At 37.7% G+C, this 24,520-nt stretch overlaps 1 protein-coding gene and 1 non-coding gene across 29 annotated transcripts in view; one reads left to right on the top strand and one right to left on the bottom strand.

The window, feature by feature from the left end:
- The window catches only part of MLLT10 (MLLT10 histone lysine methyltransferase DOT1L cofactor), a 249,580-nt gene that overhangs the window by 192,962 nt on the left and 32,098 nt on the right, over positions 1 to 24,520 (bottom strand). The window lies entirely within an intron of this gene.
- On the top strand, positions 22,943 to 23,008 carry LOC112931169 (small nucleolar RNA SNORD42). The gene has a single exon (XR_003237290.1). It is a non-coding gene; the product is annotated as a small nucleolar RNA SNORD42 (small nucleolar RNA).

Genomic DNA, 24,520 nt, shown 5'->3' with positions numbered 1-24,520 from the left:
TACCTTATTTTCTTGTGTGTATCATTTATGTACTTTAATTTCAAGACATGAAAAAATATATATGCAAAGATACTTTATATAGCTGTTTATAATTATAAAAATTGTATACAGGTGCCTAGGTGGCTCAGTCAGTTAAATGACTGACTCTTGGTTTCTGCTCAAGTCATGATCCCATGGTCATGAGATCAAGCCCGGCATTGGGCTCCATGTTCAGCACAGAGTCCGCTCGAGATTCTCACTCTCTCTCTCGGCCCCTCTCTCCACCTGTGCTTCTGCACACACACACTCTTTGTCTCTCAAAAGTAAATAAAAGTAAAATCTTCTTTAAAATTGTATTAAAAAGTTGGGCCACCTGGGTGGCTCAGTAAGTGTCTGCCTTCAGCTCAGGTCATGATCCCAGGGTCCTAGGATCAAGTTGCAGATTGGACTCCTTGCTCAGCAGGCAGCTGCTTTTCCCTCTTCCTATGCCCATCCCCCCCACTCATGCTCTCATTCTCAAATAAGCAAAATCTTTTTTAAAAATTGTATAAAAAGTATGACTAACTGTATTTCAATGAGAAATAATGGTATATTTACAAAGATTTATGCATAGAAATAATTCTAAAACACACAATACATATTAACAAGCTGATGATGAAGATAGTAAGATAATGAATGAATTTATTTCTTTATTCCAAAATACTTTCTTTTATATTTTAAACTTTTGTAGAGATACATTACTATATGCCATGTCTCCTTACTAAAGACAAAAATAGATATATGGAGACTTCAGAGAAAAAAAGTACAGGAAAAGAAAAGATTAAGTTCTAGGTAGAAAACTATGACCTAACTCAGGAAGAAAGGATCTGGTATGAGAGACCTTGGACCACAGAGACTCCAGATCCTACAGTAAACTAATACAACAAGGAGGCACAGAGAAACTCTCTTAAAATCAATAAAAAGAGGTCAACAACCTGATATATAATAGTGAAACTTGCAAATCTGAGAGACAAAGAGAAAGTCCTTAAAGCAGCTCAGGACATGAGGTCCTTAACCTAAAAGGGTAGAAACATTAGACTGGCAGCAGTCCTATCAACAGACACCTGGCAGGCCAGAGAGGCCTAGCATCATACATTCAGGATGTTAAGTGAAAAAAATATGCAGCCAAGAATATTTTATCCAACGAGGATGCCATTCAAAATATAAGGAGAGATAAAAAGGGTCCAGGACACGGGGATCCCTGGGTGGCGCAGCGGTTTGGCGCCTGCCTTTGGCCCAGGGCGCGATCCTGGAGACCCGGGATCGAATCCCACATCGGGCTCCCGGTGCATGGAGCCTGCTTCTCCCTCTGCCTCTCCCTCTGCCTGTGTCTCTGCCTCTCTCTCTCTCTCTGTGACTATCATAAATAAATAAATAAATAAAATTTAAAAAAAAAAAAAAAAAGGGTCCAGGACAAACAGAAACTAAGAGAATTTGTGATCACCAAACCCACACTAGAAGAAATATTAAAAGGGATCCTTTAAGCAAAGAGAGAGGAAAAAAGTAACAAAGACTTAAAAGAAACAGAGACAATCTGTAGAAACAGTAACTTCACAGGTCATGAAATGGCACTACATCTGTACCTTTCAGTAGTTACTCTGAACACAAATGGGCTAAATGCCTCAATCAAAAGATACAAGGTATCAGATTGGATAAAAAAGCAAGACCCATCAATATGCTGCCTGCAAGAGACTCATTTTGGACCCAAAGAAACCTCCAGATTTAAAGTAAGGGGTAGAAAACCATTTATCATGGTAATGGAAATCAAAAGAAAGCTGGAATGGCAATATATATGACAAAATTAAAAATTTTTTAAAGATTTTTATTTATTTAATCATGACAGAGAGAGAGGCAGAGACACAGACAAGAGGGAGAAGCAGGCTCCACACAGGGAGCCCGACGTGGGACTTGATCCCATGTCTCCAGGATCACATCCCGGGCTGAATGCGGCTCCAAATCGCTAAGCCATCAGGGCTGCCCCAAAATTAGATTTTAAACCAAGGACTATTAATATGAGATAAGGAAACACACTATATCATAATCAAGGGGGCTATACAATAAGAAGATCTAACAATTGTAAATATTTATGCCCATAACACAGGAACAGTCAATTCTATAAGCCAGTTAATAACAAAATTAAAGAAACCCATTGATAATAACACAGTAATACTAGAGAACTTTAACACCCTACTCACTGCAATGGACAGATCATCTAAACTGAAGATCAGTAAGGAAACAAGTATTTTCAGAATGACACACTGGACCAGATGGACTTCACAGATATATTCTGAGCATGTCATCCTAAAGCAATAGAATACACATTCTTCTTGATTGTACATGGAACATTCTCTAGATGAGATCACATACTGGGACACAAATCAGGTCTAAATCAGTACCAGAAGACTGGGATAATTTCCTGCATATTTTCAGACCACAATGCTTTGAAACTGGAACTCAATCACAACAGGAAATTTGGAAAGAACTCAAATACATAGATGCTAAAGAGCATCCTACTAAAGAAAGAATGGGTCAGCCAGGAAAATTAAAGAAGAAATTTAAAAATTCATGTAAACAAATGAAAATGAAAATACAACTGTTCCAAACCTTTGGGATGCAGCAAAGGTGGTCCTATGAGGGAAGTATATAGCAATATAAGACTTTCTCAAAAAACAAGAAAGGTCTCAAATATACAACTGAACCTTAGACCTAAAGGAGCTGGAGAAAGAATATCAAACAAAGCCTAAGCTCAGCAAGAGAAGAGAAATGATTAAGATTTGAGCAGAAATCAATTATATAGAAACCAAATGAATAACAGATCAATGAAACCAAGAGCTGGTTCTTTGAAAGAATTAATAAGCCTAAGAAAAACAAAACAAAACAAAAAGAAGTAATAAGACTGATAAACCCCTCAGACTTATCAAAAAGAGAAAGGACCCAAATAAATAAAATCATGAATGAAAGAGGAGAGATCACACCAACACCAACACCAAAGAAATACAAACAATTCTAAGAACATATTATGAGCCAACAAATTAGGCAATCTGGAAGAAATGGATGCATTCCTAGAGACGTATATACACCAAAACTAAAACAAGAAGAAACAGAAAATCTGAACAAACCCATAAACAGCAAGGAAATTGAAGCAGTCATTAAAAATCTCCCCCCACAAAAAAAAATAAAAATAAAAATCTCCCCCAAAACCTACAGAATGGGAGAAGATATTTGCAAATGACATATCAGATAAAGGGCTAATATCCAAGATCTATAAAGAACTTATTAAACTCAACAGCAAAGAAACAAACAATCCAATCATGAAATGGGCAAAAGACATGAACAGAAATTTCACCAAAGAAGACATACACATGGCCAACAAGCACATGAGAAAATGCTCCGCATCACTTGCCATCAGGGAAATGCAAATCAAAACCGCAATGAGATACCACCTCACACCAGTGAGAGTGGGGAAAATTAACAAGACAGGAAACAACAAACGTTGGAGAGGATGTGGAGAAAGGGGAACCCCTCTTGCACTGTTGGTGGGAATGTGAACTGGTGCAGCCACTCTGGAAAACTGTGTGGAGGTTCCTCAAAGAGTTAAAAATAGACCTTCACTACGACCCAGCAATGGCACTACTGGGAATTCACCCCAAAGATACAGTGCAGTGAAAAACCGAGACACCTGAACCCCAATGTTTACAGCAGCAATGTCCACAACAGCCAAACTGTGGAAGGAGCCTCAGTGTCCACTGTAAGATGCATGAAGAAGATGTGGTCTATGTATACAATGGAATATTACTCAGCCATTAGAAACAAGGAATATCCACCATTTGCTTCGATGTGGATGGAACTGGAGGGTATTTTGCTGAGTGAAGTAAGTCAATCGGAGAAAGACAAACATTATATGGTCTCATTCATTTGGGGAATATAAAAAATAGTGAAAGGGAATAAAGGGGAAAGGAGAGAAAATGAGTGGGAAATATCAGAGAGGATGACAGAACATGAGCCTAACTCTGGAAAACGAACAAGGGGTAGCAGAAGGGGAGGTCGGCAGGGGGTTAGGGTGACTGGATGACGGGCACAGAGCAGGGCACTTGATGGGATAAGCACTGGGTGTTATGCTATATGTTGGCAAATAGAACTCCAATAAAAAAAAAATACCCAAAAAATAAATAAATTTCTAAGTCAAATAAACACATACATACATACATACATACATAAATTTCTTTAAATAAATAAATATCTCCCCCAAGAGTCTAGGACTTGATGGCTTCCTGGGAGGAATTCTACCAAACATTTAAAGAAGAATTAATACCTATTCTTATGAAGCTGTTTCACAAAATAGAAATGGAAGGAAAACTTCCAAACTCTTTCTATGAGGCCAGCATTACCTTGATCCCAAAAGCAGAAAAAGACCTCACCAAAAAAGAGAATTACAGACCAGTATCACTGATGAACATGAATGCAAATATTCTCACCAAAATACTAGCTAATGGAATCCAACAGTACATTAAAAGGATTATTCACCACGACCAAGTGGGATTTATTCCTGGGCTGCAAGGGTGGTTCAACATCTGCAAATCAAACAATATGATACACTACACTAATAAAAAATAAAAAAAAATAAAGGACAAGAGCCATATCCTGACAAAGGACAGCATCCTTTCTTGACTAAAACTCTTCACAGTGTGGGGAGATACAGGGAACATTGCTCCATATCATAAAAGCCATTGACAAAAAGCCCACAGGGAATATCATTTTCAATGGGGGAAAAACTGAGAGCTTTTCCCCTAAAGTGAAGAACATGGAGGGATGTCCACAACGTAGTGCTAGTTCTAGCCTCAGCAATCAGGCAACAAAAAGAAATAAAAGCCATCTGATTCAGCAAAGAAGTCAAAGTCTTACTCTTTGTAGATGACATGATAAACTACATGGAAAACCCAAAAGAATCCACCCCCAAATTGCTAGAACTCATACAGAAATTCAGCAAAGTATATCAGGAAATCAAATTAATGCGCAGAAATCAGTTGCATTTTTATACACTAACAATGAGATAGAAGAAAGAAAACTCAAGGGCACCTGGGTGGCTCAATCAATTAGCTGTCCACCTTTGGCTCAGGTCCTAGGATCAAGTGCCGCACTGGGCTCCCTGATTAGCGACAAGTCTTTGTCTCCCTCTACCCCTGCCTGTGATCTCTCTTTCATGCTCTCTAATAAATAAAATCATTTTCTTAAAAAAAATTTATCTCTTATTTATTCATGAGAGATACAGAAAGAGAGGCAGAGACAGACAGCAGGCTCCCTGCAGGGAGCCAGATACAGAATTCAATCCCAGGACCTCGGGATTACAACCTGAGCAAAAATCAGATGCTCAACCACTGAGTCACCCATGTGTCTCTCAAATAAATAAAATCTTAAAACAAAAGAGAGAGAGAGAGAAATTAAGGAGTCAATCCCATTTGCAGTTGCACCTAAAATCATAAGATACCTAACAATTATCCCAACCAAAGCAGAAAAGGATCTGTATTCAGAATACTATAGGAGAACACTCATGAAAAATTGAGGAAGACATAAAGAAATAGAAAAATGTGCTATGCTCATAGATTAGAAGAACAAATATTGTTAAAATGTCTGTTACTTAGAGCAATCTATACATTGAAAGCAATCCCTATCAAAATGCCATCAATTTATTTCAAAGAGCTGGAACCAAGAATCCTTAAATTTGTATAGAACTAGAAAAGGCCTCAAAAAGCCAAAGGAATGTTGAAAAAGAAAACCAAAGGGACACCTGGGTGGCTCAGCGGTTGAGCATCTGCCTTCAGCTCAGGGCATGATCCCACAGTCCCGGGATAGAGTCCCACATCAGGCTCCCTGCATGGAGCCTGCTTCTCCCTCTGCCTATGTCTCTGCCTGCCTCTCTCTCTCTCTCTCTCTCTCTCTCTCTCTATCGGTCTCTCATGAATAAATAAAATCTTTAAAAAAAAAAAAAAAAAGAAATGAAAGAAAGCCAAAAGTTGTGGCATCACAATTCCAGACTTCAAGCTCTATTACAAAGTTGTAAGCATCAAGACAGTATGGTACTGACACAAAAACAGATACATAGATTCACTGGACCAGAGGGCCCAGAAATGGACCCTCAATTCTATGGCCAACTAATCTTCAACAAAGCAGGAAAGAAGATCCAATGGAAAAAAGACAGTCTCTTCAAGAAATGGTGTTGGGAAAATTGGACAGCCACATACAGAAGAATGAAACTGGACCATTTCCTCACACCGTAAACAAAAATAGACTCAAAATGGATGAAAGACCTAAAATGTGAGACAGGAACCACCAAAATCCTAGAAAAGAATATAGGCAACAACCTTTGTGACCCTGGCTGCAGCAACTTTTATTAGACAGGTCTCCAAAAGCAAGGGAAACAAAGGCAAAAATGGAACTATTGTGACTTCATCAAGATAAAAAGGCATTTGGGATCCCTGGGTGGCGCAGCGGTTTGGCGCCGGCCTTTGGCCCAGGGCGCGATCCTGGAGACCCCGGATCGAATCCCACATCAGGCTCCCGGTGCATGGAGCCTGCTTCTCCCTCTGCCTGTGTCTCTGCCCCTCTCTCTCTCTCTCTCTCTGTGACTATCATAAATAAATAAAAATTAAAAAAAAAAAAAAGATAAAAAGGCATTTGCACAGCAAAGGAAACAGTCCACAAAACCAAAAGACAACCTACAGAATAGGAGAAGGTATTTGCAAATGACATATCACTTAAAGAGCTAGTATCCAAAATCTATAAAGAACTTATCAAACTCAACATCCAAAGAACAAATAATCCAAATCCAATTATGTAATAAATAGAATAAAATAAAAAGGGGTGCCTGGGTGGACAGATGGCTAAGCATCAGTTCAGGCCATGATCCCAGGGTCCTGGGATCAATCCCCATGTAGGGCTCCCTGCTCAGCAGGGAGATTGCTTCTCCCTCGCCCTCTGCGCCTCCCCAGCACTTGTATGTTTCCTCTCTCTCTTAAATAAATAAATAAAATCTTAATAAAAAAAAAAAACTTGTGAGAAATCTAACATGTATAATTGATGGTCTGAAAAGGGAGGAGGAAAAGGGGTGAGAAGGAAGAGAATATGGAATATGAGAATACAGCAAAATGTAAGTTTTGAAAAACAGGGAATAAAATTTTGATTTGAAGAAAGAGAACTTTATAAATTCAAAAAGCTCAGTGGGCCTCAAGAACCCCAACTACTTAAAAAAAAAAAAGAACCCCAACTACTTGCTAAAAAGCAAAGGAGAATGTCATCAAGGAGCCAAGAGAAAAATGGCACAGCAAATAAAGGGGAACAGTTACTAAATAAATGGCTGATTTCTCATCATAAACTATGGAAGTCAAAAGAAAATAAAAGAAGCTTCAAAAAAAAACAACTGTAGTTCAACGCAGAATTTTCTTTTTAAATTTTTTTTTTAATTTTTTTATTTATTTATGATAGTCACAGAGAGAGAGAGAGGCAGAGACACAGGCAGAGGGAGAAGCAGGCTCCATGCACCGGGAGCCTGATGTGGGATTCGATCCCGGGTCTCCAGGATCGCGCCCTGGGCCAAAGGCAGGCGCCAAACCGCTGTGCCACCCAGGGATCCCTCAACGCAGAATTTTCTATCCAACTAATATACCCTTCAAAAATGAAGCTGAAACAGGTATTTTCACATAAAAGGCAGCAAATAAAATTCATTAGCAGGAGGCATGGACTACAACAAAGTCTAACAGAAATTCTTCAAAATGAAGGGAGATGGAACTAAATGAGAATGCAAATCTTTAGGAAGCAAAAAAAAGAGGACCACAAATGTTAAATATCTAGGAAATATAAAAATTTAATTCTTAAATTCTTAAAAATACATATGATTACTGAAAACAAAAGTTGTAATATTGTTTTCTGGGGTCTGTAACATAGATCTAATATACATGGCAATAACATAACTGAGCAGACAGAGCTTATGTCAAAGAATCTCTACGACTGCAAGATTTCTACAGATGTAAAATGTAGTACAATATTTTTTTTGTAATACAATATTAACCGTAAGTGGTACACTATATAAATACACAACAAAAAGGAAATATATTGAAGTTACTAGTGGAATGCTAAGAAACTAATACAAGGGATCCCTGGGTGGCGCCGCAGTTTAGCGCCTGCCTTTGGCCCAGGGCAGGATCCTGGAGACCGGGGATCGAATCCCACGTCGGGCTCCCGGTGCATGGAGCCTGCTTCTCCCTCTGCCTATGTCTCTGCCTCTCTGTGTGTGTGTGACTATCATAAATAAAAATTAAAAAAATAAAATAAAATTTAAAAATAAAAAGATTAAAAAAAAACTAATACAAACAGCTTTATAAACCTGATATATTAACAATTCTAATCTACAAACAAAAAATATTAAGTTGGACTCCTTATTCATATCATACATAAAAGTAACTCAAAATGGATCATATACTTAAATGTAAGAGATAACTGTATAAAACTCTTCGAAAGAAACAGGAATAAATCTTCATGACCTAGGGGTGAACAATGATTTCTTAGATACAAGTCAAAGCTGGCCCTTGGGAAAGATAACAAAACTGATAAACTTCAAGCTCAATGGATTTAAACATAAATTACCAGTATGAAGAAAAAAGAAGGAATTATCACTACAAAACCCACAGATAGTAAAAGGACAAGACTATCAACTTCATGTTAATGAATTTAACAACTTAGGTGGAATGGAAAAATTACTGGAAAAACACAACAAAAACTGACGAGATGAAACAAAAATCTGAAGAGGCCTTTAAATTGAATTCATCCTTAAAACCTGTTCCCAAAATAAAACTCTGGCTCAAACTTTTACACTAGTATATTCCTTCAAACATCACCGAAGAGGGATGCCTGGATGCTCAGTGGTTGACCTGCCTCCATCCCAGGGCAGGATCTTGGAGTCCTGGAATCAAGTCCTGCATTGGGCTCCCTGCATAGAGCCTGCTTCTCTCTCTGCCTGTGTCTCTGCCTCTCTCTGTGTGTCTCTCATGAGCCAATAAAGTCTTTAAAAATATATATATCAAGGAAAAAACACCAGCAACTTAACAAAAACACTTCCAGAATACAGAAAACCATCCTGAAGTTATTTCCTAAGCTCAGCATGGATAATACTAATAAATATGCCTAATAATATTAATACCAAATCCTGAACAGAAAATACAAAAAAATTACAGACTAACATCCCTTATGTACATAGATGTAAAAATATTTACAAAGTATTAGCAATTTCAATACAGAAATATAAAAAAGGATAATACACAATAACCAAGCAAAATTTATCCCAAGAATACAAGACTGATAAAACATTTGAAAATAAAACAATGAAATTCACCATATTTTTTTTCCAAAGATTTTATTTATTTATTCATGAGAAACACAGAGAGAGAGAGAGAGAGAGAGAGAGAAAGGCAGAGACACAGGCAGAGGGAGAAGCAGGCTCCTTGCAGGGCGCCCAATGTGGGACTCTGTCCTGGGACTCTAGGATCACACCCTGAGCCAAAGGCAGATGCTTAATCGCTGAGCCACCCAGGTGTCCCTGAAATTCACCATATTAATTTTATAGTAATATATAATCATCTCTATAGGGCAGCCCGGGTGGCTCAGCGGTTTAGCACTGCCTTCAGCCCAGGGTGTGATCCTGGAGACCCAGGATCAAGTCCCGCGTCGGGCTCCCTGCCTGGAGCCTACTTCTTTCTCCCTCTGCCTGTGAATCTGCCTCTTTCTCTCTCCATGTCTGTCATGAATGAATAAATAAAACTTAAAAAAAAAAAAATCATCTCTATAGATGTGGAAAAAAACATTACACAAAACTCAATACCCATTTATGCTATAAACTGTCAGAAAACTAGCAATAGACTCTTACACAACCTGTTTATTAATCATATCTTTTCATTCTGTATTTTTGATACTTTGGGCCTTGGTGACTCTGGAGGGACTGCCCTTCTCAGAGCTAATTCCTTGAGATAGTTAACAATGCTCCAGCTAGATTTCATATGCAAACCAACCAATCCAGAGCCCATAGCCCCAAACATCTTTATTTTATACTCTGGCCACAATATTCCCCTACCCTCATCACCCAAGGGAAAGGTACCAGACAACTATGGACAGCCAGCCCCTAAACCCCAAGCCCTCTCAAATTACTCAAACTAGATAATCCTAAACCTGATTCCTATTCTTTGACTATTCCTTTCCATGGAAACCAAAATAAAGGATCTTGCCTTTATTTTCATAATTGATAATTTCTAATGGAAGTCCTCTACTATTCTGTCAGCCTTGCTGCCATACTTAGATAATAAAACCTGTATTTTTAAACAGCCTAATAAAAGTCATTAATAAAAAGCCTACAGCTGACATTATAATTAATGGTATGAATCTGAATGGAAACAGGATTTAAGTACACGCAATAAGAGAAGAAAATAAAAAGAATGCAAATTAGAAAAAGGTAAAAGTTATAATATGATCATCTCCTACAAAAAATCTGATTTATCTACCAAAAATACTCATAGAATTAATGAGTTACATAAGGTTGTAAGACAGAAGTGAATATGCAGAAGTCAATTCTGTTTTCATATACTAAGAACAAATAATTAGGAAACTGAATTGTTTAAAATACCACTTATGGTAACATTGTAATAGGAAAAATCTAAAAAATCATTTTTTTTAAACAAAAGATTTGCAAGACCAAAGACTGAAAACTACAAAATATTGTTGAGGATATTGGATGATCTAAGTAAACGGAGATATAGCATGATAATGGAAAGGAAGACTCAACACTGTTAACATGTCAATTATCCTCAAACTGATCTATGGATTGAAAGCCAAAGGTAATCGGAATCCAATGAGCCTTTTTGAAGCAATAGAAAAGCTAGAAAGGATAGACAAATAGATCAATGGAACAGAATGAATATTCCTAAAATAGAGCTCACTTAGGCAGCTTGGTGCTATTTCACCAAAGCAAGCCAGTGAGGAATGGAGACTCTTTTCAACAAAGATACAGAAACAACTGGTTATCCAGATGCAAAAAAATAAATAAAAAATAAAAAACAAAAACAAAAAACACACTTACAAAACTTAATTTGAGATGCATTAGAGACCTAAATATAAATTAGCAAAATCAAAGTTTTAGAAAAAAACAAAAGAAATTACCTTCATGATTTCAGGGTTAGACAAAAGTATCTTAGCTTACACATAATAGGCAACAAAGACCAAAAAAAAACTGACAAAATACTTTTTTTTTCAATCAAATTAGACTTCTTTAGACACAATACCTCTGCTCATCGAAAGCAGTTAAGTAAAAAACTACAACCTTCAAGAAACAACTTACCAAAAACATTTGTCTAACAAAGGACTAGTATCCAGAACACGTAAGAACCTTTTGCAATTAAAGAAAAAAAAAAAAAAGACAATGATAAAAAAAAAAAAAAAAAGAAAGAAGGAAAAGAGTGAAAGGCTTGAGCAAACTCTCCACAAAAGAAAACACATGAATGGTCAATAAGCAAATTAAAATGTGCTCAATATCACTAGTCATAATGAAAATAAAAAGCAATAATAATAATAAAAAGCACAATAATATCACTTATGATACTCAAGATCGGGGAAAAGGGACCAAATTCAGCCTTCTGCATGAAATAATAAAAACCTGGGATCCCTGGGTGGCGCAGCGGTTTGGCTCTGGCCCAGGGCGCGATCCTGGAGACCCAGGATCGAATCCCACGTCGGGCTCCCGGTGCCTGGAGCCTGCTTCTCCCTCTGCCTATGTCTCTGCCTCTCTATCTCTCTCTGTGACTATCATAAGTAAAATAAATAAATTTAAAAAAAAAATTGAAATAATAAAAACCTAACAAAATGTATGAACAATAGACCTGAAGATTTTGCCAAGTAATGAAAGACAGTAATCCTGGGAAACAAGAAAGAAACTACAGAGGCCATACATTTGCCCCACTTATTGCCTTCAGAGTTTCCAGGCCACGGAACAGGGAAAAGCAACCCAGGCAGAGCATGTGGTCTCCTCAAACTGAAGAAATGGAGCTGGGAGTCCAAGGAAGCCAGGGTAGCTACAGGTCACAAGGGAGACCAACACTGAGAAGAGGTGAAGAAAGAGAGAAAAATGAAAATATCTACACAGGCTTATCCTAGAAACTGTTGAGTAAGCAGTAATCAGCACATGCAGGTGAGAGGACTAACTATTCAATGTCAGGGAGAGAACCACCAGATGATTCAGAGATAACAGAACCAGAACTCCCACAAAGATGCAAATAATGCTTGTTCCCAAAAGCCAGAATAAAAAAAACTAATAATTAATACCACATCAGAATACTAAGAAAGATTATGCCTCAGAAAGAGGGAAAAGGTAACCCTGGACTAAACAGAGCTCTGGTCTATCCAAACAAAACATAAAAGCAAGATCCAAAAGGGAAAAACTTTTCTAATAACTTAACCATGTCACAGAACAAAGTACAATAGTATTTTTAGGCATACTAAAATGAAGAAATAACAAGATAAAATTCACAATGACTAAAAATCAAAAGTATAAAAGACAAACACAAAAGCAACAAATTACACCCAATAATGAAACAAAAACCAGTTGTTCAAATCAATCTTGACATAACAGATAAAAGAATTGATGCACAAGTTCTATAAAATAACTACAGTGAATACATTCCATATGTTCAAAAAGCTAGAAAAAAACATTAAACATGTTAAGCAGAAATATGAATAAAAATTTTTAAAACTTTAAACTTCTAGAAATGAAAACTACAAAGATGAAAAACATACTATGAGATTTACAGCACAAGAAGTCAAATGAAGAGCTACTAACTAAAATGAAACAAATAGAAAAACTACTTTAAAAAATGAAGAGTGGAAAAAAAAAAAAAAAAAAAATGAGTGTGGGCAGCCCAGGTGGCTCAGCGGTTTATAGCACCACCTTCAGCCCAGGGCCTGATCCTGGAGACCTGGGATCGAGTCCCACACGTCAGGCTCTCTGCATGGAGCCTGCTTCTCCCTCTGCCTGTGTCTCTGCCTCTGTGTGTGTGTGTGTGTGATGAATAAAAGAATAAAATCTTAAAAAAAAAAAATGAAGAGTGTGGGGCTAGTTAATAGAGCATGAAACTCTACCTTAGGGTCATGAATTTAAACCCCTAGCTGAACATACAATTTACTAAAAAAAAAAAAAAAAAAAAAAAAACAATAGAGTATAAGTTAGCTTTAAGATAACTTCGAAAGGCCAAATATGGGGATCCCTGGGTGGTGCAGCGGTTTGGCGCCTGCCTTTGGCCCAGGGCGCGATCCTGGAGACCCGGGATCGAATCCCACATCGGGCTCCCGGTGCATGGAGCCTGCTTCTCCCTCTGCCTGTGTCTCTGCCTCTCTCTCTCTCTCTCTGTGACTATCATAAATAAATAAAAATTAAAAAAAAAAAACAAAAGGCCAAATATACTTGTATTTGAGCCACTAAAAGAGGAGATATTGCAGTAAAAAAACAATCAGCAAATGTCAACAATTCACCATATTTAATATTATAAACACAATAGAATGAAGCAACTCTGTAAATGAACACCGAGCAACAAAAATATTAAGAAATGTTGACTGTGTCAATAAAGACAATAAAAGAAATGTAAACGAAGATGTATGATTAAATTGCCAAAAATCATAGATAAAGAAAAAAATCTCTAAGAAAGCATCCAGGAAAAAAAGGTCATTATTATATCAAGGAGAATCAAAAGAAAGTTAAAACTGTTTTATGAATATCACATAAAGTAAATTTAAAAATAAATATTACCAAGAAAAAAAGAAGGGATGCCTGGGTGCCTCAGCAGTTAAGTGTCTTTTGGCTCAGGGCTGATCCCATGATCCAGGATCAAGTCCCACATCAGGTTCCCGGGAGGGCGCCTGCGTCTCCCTCTGCCTATGTCTCTGCCTCTCTCTGTGTCTCTCATGAATAAATTTTTTTAAAATCTTAAAAAAAAAAAAAAAAGAAAGTAAAGTAAAAAAGAAGATGAGGGTTCCTGGGTGGCTCAGTCAGTTAAGTGTCAGCCTTCAGCTCAGGTCATGACCCCAGGGTCCTGGAATTGAGCCATGCACTGGCTCCCTGCTCAGTGGAGAGTCTGCTTCTACCTCTCTGCCTCTCTCCCTGCTCCTGTGCACTCTCCCTCTCCAATTAAAAAAGGAGAAAAGAAAAGAAAAAGAAAGGAAAAAGAGGGTCATTTCATAAAGATAAAAGGATTTAATGCAGGTGAATTCTATCTAACATTTAAAGAGTTTGATATGTATTCTTCTAAAACTATTACAAAACTACAAAAAAAAAAAAAAGTGGAAGGAAAATTCTAAGAAGCCAGCATTTTATAATAAAACCAGATAAAGACTACCAGAAAAGAGGACAACCCAGTATCTCTAATGTATATAGATGCAAAAATCCTCAACAAAATATTAGTAAACTAAACCCAACAATATATTAAAAAGAAGCATTCACCACAACCAAGTGAGATTTATTCCTGGGATGCAAGTGTAATTCAGTATTTGCTAATAAATCAACCTGATATATCATATAAACAGGAGAAAGGATAAAAAACATGATCATTTCAATAAATGCAGAAAAAGTATTGGAAAAAGTAGAACATCCATTCATGATAAAATCCCCTCAACAAAGTAGTTGTTAAGGGAATATATCTCAGCAAATGAAGATCATGAAAAACCCACAGCTGACATCATAGTCCATGGTGGTGAACTACCGAGAGTTTTTCCGATAAGATCAGGGACTGAGACAAGGATGCTCACTGTAACCACTTTTATTTAACATAGTACCTAAACTCCTAGCTATAGCAATGAGATAACAAAAAGAAATAAAAAGCATCTTCAGGGCACTTAGCGAGCTCAGTCGGTTAAGTGGCTGCCTTTAGCTCAGATCATGATCCTGGAGTGCTGGGATCCAGTGTCGAATCAGGCTCCCTGCTCAGCTCCTCCCCTTGCTTGCTCTCCCTCTCATTCACTCTCAAATAAATTAAATGTTTAAAAAATAATAAGGAAATAAAAAGCATCCAAATTGGTAAGGAAGAAGTAAAAGTGTCACTATTTGTAGATGACATGATCCTATACATAGAAAATTCTAAAGGCTCTACCAAAAAACTGTCTGAATTGATAAACAAATTCAGTAAAGTCAGAAGATAAAAAATTTATAGAACTCTGCTGCATTTCTATACATTAATAATAAAGTAGCAGAAACAGAAATTTTAAAAATAATCCCATTTACAATTACACCAAAAATACCTAGGAATAAACTTAAGGAGGTGAAAGACCTGTACTCTGAAAGCTATAAATCACTGACTAAAAACCTTGAAAACAGGGCAGCCCGGGTGGCTCAGAGGTTTAGCACCGCCTTCAGCCCAGGGCCTGATCCTGGAGACCTGGGATCGAGTCCCACGTCGGGCTCCCGGCGCTTCTCCCTCTGCCTGTGTCTCTGCCTCTCTCTCTCTCTCTCTCTCTCTCTCTTTCTGTGTCTCTCATAAATAAATAAATACAATCTTTAAAAAAAAAAAAAAAAAACCTTGAAAACATAAATTTAAAAAAAGGAAAGATAGTCCATGCTCAAGAAATGGAAGAACCGGGATGCCTGGATGTCTCAGAGGTTGAGCACCTGCCTTTGGCTCAGGTCATGATCCCAGAGTCCTGTGATCAAGTCCCGCATGGGGCTCCCTGCATGGAGCCTGCTTCTTCTTCTGCCTGTGTCTCTGCCCCCTCTCTCTCTCTGTCTCACTCATGAATAAATAATCTTTTTTTTTTAAAAGAAAGAAATGGAAGAACCAATACTGTTAAAATACCCATACTACCCAAAGCAAGCTACAATCTCTAACAAAATACCATTGTTTACAGAACTAGACTATGAAACCAGAAAAGACTCCAAATGGCCAATCTTAAAAAAGAAGACCAAAGTTGGTGTATCATACTATCAGATTTCAAGATATACTTACAATAGTATATAATCAAAACAGTATACTAGGGGCAGCCCAGGTGGCTTAGCGGTTTAGCACCGCCTTCAGCCCAGGGCGTGATTCTGGAGATCCGAGATCGAGTCCTGCACCAGGCTCCCTTGGTGGAGCCTGCTTCTCCCTCTGCCTGTGTCTCTGCCCCTCTCTCTCTCTCTCTCTCTCATAAATAAATAAAATCTTAAAAAAAAAAAAAAAACAGTATAGTAGTGGCATAAAAACACATATCAGTGGAACAAAATAGAGAGCTCAGAAATAACCCTATGCTTTTTATAGTCAATTAATCTATGACAAAAGAAGCAAGAACATATAATGGGGAAAAGACAGTCTCTTCAACAAACGGTGCTGGGAAAACTGGATAATTACATGCAAAATAAAAAACAACAACAAAACTGGACCATTTTCTCAGTTATACAAAAAAAAAAAAAAAACCCTCAAAATAGATTAAAGACCTAAATGTGAGACATGAAACCAAAAACTCCTAGAAGAAAACATTGGTAGTTAATATCTTTGACATCAGCCATAGAAACATAAATATGTCTCCTCAGGCAAATAAAACCATATAAAAATAAAATAAAAGCAAAAATAAACTTTGGGACTACATCAAAGAAAAAAAAAAAAGCTTTGCATAGCTAAAGAAATCTTCAACAAAATGAAAAGGCAACCCAAGAAGTGTAAGAAAATATTTGTAAATTATATGTCTTGATAAGGGGCTAATATCCAAAATATATAAAGAACTTATACAACTCAACACCAAAAAAGTCTGATTAAAAAGTGGGCAGAAGCCCTGAATAGATACACACAGATAGATGGTCGACAGACACATGAAAAGATGCTCACCATCATTCATTATCAGGGAAATAGAAATCAAAACCACAATGAGGTATCACCTCACACCTGTCAGAACAGCTAAAAACAGAAATAGAAGAAACAAATGTTGGTAGAACATGTGGAAGGAAAAAAACACCCTCATGCACTGTTTGTGGGAATGCAAATTGATGCAGCTGTGGAAAAAAACAGTATAAAGGCCTCTCAAAAAATCAGAAACAAAACAAAAAAAAAGATTAGAAACAGAAGTATCATACAATTCACTAATTCCACTTCTGAGTATTTACCTAAATAAAATAAAAACAGTAATTCAAAAAGACATATGCATCTGTTTACCGCAGCATTATTTACCACAGCCAAATAGGGAGGTAACCCAAGTGTCCATGGATAGATGAATGTATAAAAGGGTGTGTGTTTGTGTGCAATGGAATATTGCTCAGCCAAAAAAAAAAAAAAAGAGAAAAATGATTCTTTCCATTTGTGACATGAATGAACCTAGTGAGTATAATGCTAACTAAAATAAGTCAGACTGGGAAAGACAAATGCCATATGATTTTGCTTACATGTGGATCCTAAAAAATAAATGAACAAAAAGCAGAAACAGACCTATAAAACAGACACATAGAAAACTGGTGGTTGCCAGAGAGGAAGTGGGTGGGGGATGGGTAAAACAGGTAAGATTAATAGTAAAAGGGATTAAAAGTACACTTTTTTTTTTTTAAGATTTTATTATTTTGAGGAGAGAGAGAAAGCGAGGGAATGAAAAGCACAAGAGCAGAGAGAGGGAGAAGTAGATTCCTCACTGAGTAGGGAGGAAGACTTAGGACTCAATTCCAGGACTCTGGGATCATGATCTGAGCTAAAGGAAGACGCTTAACTGACTCAGCCACTCAGGCACCCCCAAAAATACACCTATTTTGATAAGCACTGAGCAATACATAAAATTGCTGAGTTATACTGTACACCTGAAATTTATAATAACGCTTTATGTTAATGATACCACAGTAAAAAGTAAAAATCAACAAAATTATCAGGAAAAAAAGAGGATCATTTTACAAACATAAAGGGTTTCACTAAGAAAATACATAAATCCTCAACACCTTCAAAATACATGAAGCAATAATAACATAACAACAACAAAAAAAGGGAAAACCCACAATTGTATTTGGAGATTTCAACAAACCTCTGTCAATTGAGAGAACCAGTAAACAGAAAATCAGGAAGAATACAATAACCCTTGGTACACCTGGGTGGCTCAGTCGTTGAGCATCTGCCTTTGACTCAGGTTGTGATCTTGGGGTCCTGGAATCAAGTCCCACATTGCGCTCCCCGCGAGGAGCCTACCTCTCCCTCTGCTTATGTCTCTGCCTTTCTCTCTGTGTCTCTCATGAATACATAAAATCTTAAAAAATAATGTAAAGGTTTTTTAAATCTTTAAAAAAAGATTTTAATTATTTATTCATATAGGCACAGAGAGAGAGAGGCAGAGAGACATAGGCAGAGGGAGAAGCAGGCTCCATGCAAAAAGCCCAATGCAGAACTCGATCCGGGGGACACAGGATCGCAACCTGAGCCAAAGGCAGAATCTCAAACGCTGAAACACCCAGGCGTCCCAATAAATAAAACCTTTAAAAAACAAAAAACCTGAGGACATTTTAAATAAAACAAACCTATTCCGAAACATATTAAGGCAAATTAGCTAGAAACCACAGGACCCAAGGAATAACATGCTAGTGACGTTATCAAGAGGTTTTTTTTGCCTACTATATCTCACTCTTGGAATGGAATAAGTCAGCAATGCAGAAGCACCAAAAAGCACAGAACCCCCACCCTCCCCAAAAAGCTCAAACAAAAGGCTTCCGGTCTCTTTCTCTCTCTGTCTCTCTAGACAAACAGCCAGGAAGGGATCATATTAGCAAGGAAAGAAAACTTTTAGATAGTACTCTACCCAGCTTAACATCACAGAAAAACTAATCCTACCCACTCTTACAATTGGTCAAGTAGGGAACTTAACAACCACCCTTGTGAGACTGAGTCCTCCCAAGACTACCACTGGGGTAGTATAAGAGCAGGTCAGGTAAGTAACCAGAATTTTCAGCCTCACTAAATGGTAAACAGCATGTCCTTCAATGGTGACAAGGGTAGGATGGACTTCTACTTTCATCTGGCAGTAACAAGGAAACAAAACCTATCCCGTGGAGTGGTGTCAGAAGGTACAGCAAGGAGTTAGGAGTTTCACCAATACACAGTGGTAAGTGAGGCCACATTCACTGTGGAAATCAGGTAGAGAGTCATAATTTGCCAATACTGTTCAGCATTAACAAGCAGCCTCCCTCAAGTGTCAACAAAGGCCCAATGGGGAACATGAACTTCATCTCATACCTGGCATAAGGAGATGACACTCACAACTCCTCTTGTCAGGCAAGTTAGAGAAACCTAGCTAAAACAGGTTTATGTAAGATGCAAAGTCCCAGAGCATAACACAAAAAAAAATATTTTTTTTTAAGATTTTATTTATTTGACAGAAAGAGCACAAGCAGGGGGAGGAGCAGCAGGCAGGGGGAGAAGGAGGAGCAGGCTCCCCGCAGGAAGCCCAATGAAGGGCTCGATCCCAAGATGCTGGTCATGACCTGAGCCAAGGGCAGACATTTAACCAAGTCACCTAGGTACTCCAAAAAATGTTCATGTTTCAATCAAACATCATTTGTCATAACAAGACCAGAAGACCTCAAACTGAATGAAAAAAATAATCAATAGGTGCCAACAACATATAGATATTTATAATTTTAACATCTGACCAACGTTAGAATTATCTGATGAAAATTTTATGGCAGTCATAATAAAAATGACTCTGAGGGGCACCTAACTGGCTCTGTCAGTAGATTATGCTACTCTGCATCGCAGGGTTGTAAATTCAAGCCCTATGTTAAAATTTTTTTTAAAAAAGGATTCCATGATGGGGCCCTTGGGTGGCTCGATGGTTGAGTATCTGCCTTGGGGTTCAGAGCATGACCCTGGGGTCCTAGGATTGAGTTTGAGTTCGGCAACAGGCTCCCCGCAAGGAGCCTGCTTCTACCTCTGCCTAAGTCTCTGCCTCTCTCTGTGTGTCTCATGAATAAATAAATCTTTAGGGGGGAAAAAAAGGATTCCATGAGCACAGAAATATAAAAAGCCTTAGCAGAAACTGAAAATATAAAGAAAAAATGGAAATTTTTAGAATTGAAAAGTACGATATTCAAGATAAAGAGCTCAATTCATGACCTCAACAGCAGAATTAAGGAAAGAGAGTAAAAGAATTCATGAACTAGAAGATATAACCATGAAAATTACTCAATGTAAGCACCAGAGAGTGGAGAAAAAACAAAAATGAACAGACTCTCAGAGATCTTTGGGAATAAAACAAATAATCTTAACATTTATGTCATCAGAGTCTCAGGAAGAAGAGGAGAAATAAAGTGGAACTGAAAAAGTACTCAAATAAATAACAGCTAGAAAAACTACCATTTTGGTAAGCCATAAAACCACAGAATGAAGCAGCTAAGCAAATGTCCAAAGGGATAATTCTAAAGGCATCTACCTCTAAACACAACCTAATTCAACTTCTGAAGTCTAAACACAGGAAACATCTTGAAAGTAACAAAAGAAAAACATTTTATTTATAGAAGAAAAATAATTGGGGAACAAATTTCTTTTTTTTTTTTTTAAGATTTTTTATTTATTCATAGAGACAGAGAGAGAGAGGCAGAGACACAGGCAGAGGGAAAAGCAGGCATCATACAGAGAGCCTGATGTGGGACTCGATCCAGGGTCCCTAGGATCATGCCCTGGGCTGCAGGCGGCGCTAAACCGCTGCACCACCAGGGCTGCCCTGGGAACAAATTTCTTATCAGAAACCACACAGGCCAGAAGAAAGTGACACAATAATAAAGAGGAAGCTGCAAGGAAAATGAAAAAATATAATAAACTGAATGAAAATGAAAATAAAACATAATAAAATTTGTGGGACCCAGCTAAACCAGTGATAAGAGGAAAATCTCTAACAATGCACAAAGTGGAAGAGTCCCAAATCAATAATCTAAGCTTCACCTTGGGAAACTAAAAAAAGAACAAAATAAACTCAAAGCAAGCAGAAAGCAGATAAAAATAAATATAAGAGCAGAAATCAAAGAAATTTAAAATAGAAAAATAAAGTCAACAAAACAAGGAGCTGTTTCTTTCAAAAGATCAATAAAATTGATAAACCTCTAGCAACACTGACAAAGAAAAGGAGAGAAGACAAATCACCACTATCAAAAATGAAAGAGGGGATATCAGTACAGATCCCGCAGACATCAAAAGAGTAATAAGGGAATGCGATGAACAACTCCACACATAACTGACAGCTTATATGAGATGAATCCCTTCCTTGAAAAATATAACTTACTCCAATTCACCCATTACAAAACTGGTCATAGCCTTTAACTATTTTTAATTTTTTTTAATTTTTTTTGAATTTTATTTATTTTTTTTATTGGAGTTCAATTTGCCAACATACAACATAACACCCAGTGCTCATCCCACCAAGTGTCCCCCTCAGTGCCCATCACCCAGTCACGCCAACACCCACCCACCTCCCTTTCCACTACCCCCTTGTTCGTTTCCCAGAGTTAGGTGTCTCTCATGTTTTGTCCCCCTCACTGATATTTTCACTCATTTTCTCTCCTTTCCCCTTTATTCCCTTTCACTATTTTTTTATATTCCCCAAGTGAATGAGACCATATAATGTTTGTCCTTCACCAACTGACTTATTTCACTCAGCATAATACCCTCCAGGTCCATCCACATGGAAGCAAATGGTGGGTATTTGTCATTTCTATGGCTGAGTAATATTCCATTGTATACATAAACCACATCTTCTTTATTCATTCATCTTTTGATGGACACCGAGGCTCCTAAATTTTTTCTCAAAGTTACTTAATTTTTTTTAGTAATCTCTACACTCAAAATGGAACTTGAACTCACAACTCCAAGATCAACAGTCATATGCTCTTCCAAATGACCCACCCAGCCAATGCTAGCCCTGTAACTATTTTCAAATTTTAATTTGTACTTTAAAAACTACCAAAAAGGGGGATGCTTGGGTTGGCTTAGCAGTTAAGCATCTGCCTTCAGCCCAGGGCCTGATCTTGGAGACCCAGGATCAAGTCCCACGTCAGGCTCCCTGCATGGAACCTGCTTCTCCCTCTGCCTGTGTGTGTGTGTGTGTGTGTGTGTGTGTGTGTGTGTGTGTGTGTCTCATGAATAAATAAAATCTTTAAAAAAAATAAAATAAAATATATATTTAAAAACCAACACAAAGAAACCAGATAATCAAAATAATTTTGTGAAAGAATAAAGTAGAATCATCCATGTGACTGAAAAATCATCATGTACTATAATTAAGACACCTGGTACTGCCAGCCAGAGACACAGATGCAAAGATCAACGTAACAGAACAGAAAACCCAGAAATACACCCAAAGATGCCCAGCTGATTTTGGACAAAGGTGCAAGAGCAATTCAATGGAAGACAGACTTTTCAAAAAAAAAAAAAGAAGACAGACTTTTCAACAAATGGTTGGCATTGGAGCGTTTGGAAATCCACAGGCAAAGAGACAAGGTAAAAAAAAAAAAAAAAAAAGTCTTACCCTTTATATAAAAATTAACTCAAAATGAATCAGAGATTTAAAAGTAAAACATAAAACTATAATATTTTTAAAAGAGGGGCATCTGGCTGGCTAAGTCAGTAGAACATGAAACTCTTAATCTCACAATCAAGTTCAAGCCCCATATTGGGCATAGAGCTCACTTAAAAACTAAGTAAATAACAAGAAAACACAGGGAAAAAATCTTTGGGATTTAAGATTGGGTACAGGGTTATTAAGTTTGACAACAAAAGTATGATCCATAAAAGAATAAATTTATAAATTGTACTTCATCAAAAATAAAAACTTTGCTCCAATTTGGGATAAAATAAGAGCAAATCATGTACTTGGCAAAGAGCACATAGAATATATACAGAGCTGTCAAACTCTACAATAAGAAAATAAGCAAATGATGAAAAAAATCAATATTTGAATGAGAACGACATTAACAAAGAAACCACTGATGTGCCAGAAGAAACCAGAGGAGAGAAAGACAGTGTGAGAGCAGCAGGGTGTACAAGGCATCCTTCTCCACAACAGGCCTCAAGGAGAAAAAAGTCTATGTTCACCTTGCTCCTATTATGCTTTGAATGTTGCCAACAAAGTTGCAATCATCTAAACTGAGTCCAGGGGCACCTGGGTGGCTCAGTTAGTTGAGCATCTACCTTCAGCTTAGGTCATGATCTCAGAGTCCTGGGATCAAGCCCCACAATGGGGGGGGGGGCGGGGTACATGTCATCACTGCTCAGTGAGGAGTCAGGTTCTCCCCCTGTTCATGTTCTCTCTCCTTTTCTCTCAAGATTTAAAAAAAAAAAAAAATCCTACAAAAAAACAAAAACAAAAACGGAGTCCAGCTAGCTAATTCTAAATATAAATATTTTCAGGATCAGTTGGCTGGTTCAGTCAATGGAGCATGTAACTCTTGATCATTGGGTCATGAGTTTGAGCCTCATGCTGGGTGTAGAGATTCTTTTTAATTAATTTTCACAATAATTGGAAAATAGGCAAAAGTCACAAATAGACATTTGCTCAAAAGATAAGACATATGACCTAAAAAGATATATAAACAGCAAATACATAAAAAGATAAAAGATGGTCAACATCATTAGCCATTAGGCAAATGCAAATTAAAATCACAATAGGGGTGCCTGGGTGGCTCAGTCAGTTAAGCATCTCCCTTTGGCTCAGGTCACAACCCAAGGTCCTGGGATCAAGCCCCACATTACGTTCCCCATTCAGCAGAGAATTTGCTTCTCCCACTCCCTCTGCTGATTTCCCCTGCTTGTGCATGCATGCTCACTTACTCTCTGTCAAAATAAATTTTTTTGAAGATTTTTTTTTTTTTTTTAATGATAGTCACAGAGAGAGAAAGAGAGAGGCAGGGACACAGGCAGAGGGAGAAGCAGGCTCCACGCAGGGAGCCCAACGCGAGACTCGATCCCGGGTCTCCGGGATCACACCCCGGGGCCGCAGGTGGCGCTAAACCGCTGCACCACCGAGGCTGCCCAAAATAATTGTTTTTTTTTTTAGATCACAATATGGTATCACTATATGCCTACCAAACTACTAAATAAAAAGAATGACCAAAAAAAAAAAAAAGTGAAAATGCCACATGCTAGCAAAGATGCCAAAAAACTGGCTTGCTCAGACTTCTAATGGAAATGGAAATGGTACAGTCACTCCGGAAAACACCTTAGGAATTTTTTTCTTTATTTAAGATTTTATTTACCCACCATATGCTTCAACGTGGATGGAACTGGAGGGTATTATGCTGAGTGAAGTAAGTCAATCGGAGAAGGACAAACATTATATGTTCTCATTCATTTGGGGAATATAAATAATAGTGAAAGGGAATATAAGGGAAGGGAGAAGAAATGTGTGGGAAATATCAGAAAGGGAGACAGAACATAAAGACTCCTAACTCTGGGAAACGAACTAGGGGTGGTGGAAGGGGAGGAGGGCGGGGGGTGGGGGAGAATTG

This window comes from Vulpes vulpes, chromosome 2 (assembly GCF_048418805.1).
Source record: "Vulpes vulpes isolate BD-2025 chromosome 2, VulVul3, whole genome shotgun sequence".
NCBI classification, from domain to species: Eukaryota; Metazoa; Chordata; class Mammalia; order Carnivora; family Canidae; genus Vulpes; species Vulpes vulpes.
This window is presented reverse-complemented; position numbering and strand designations above follow the sequence as displayed.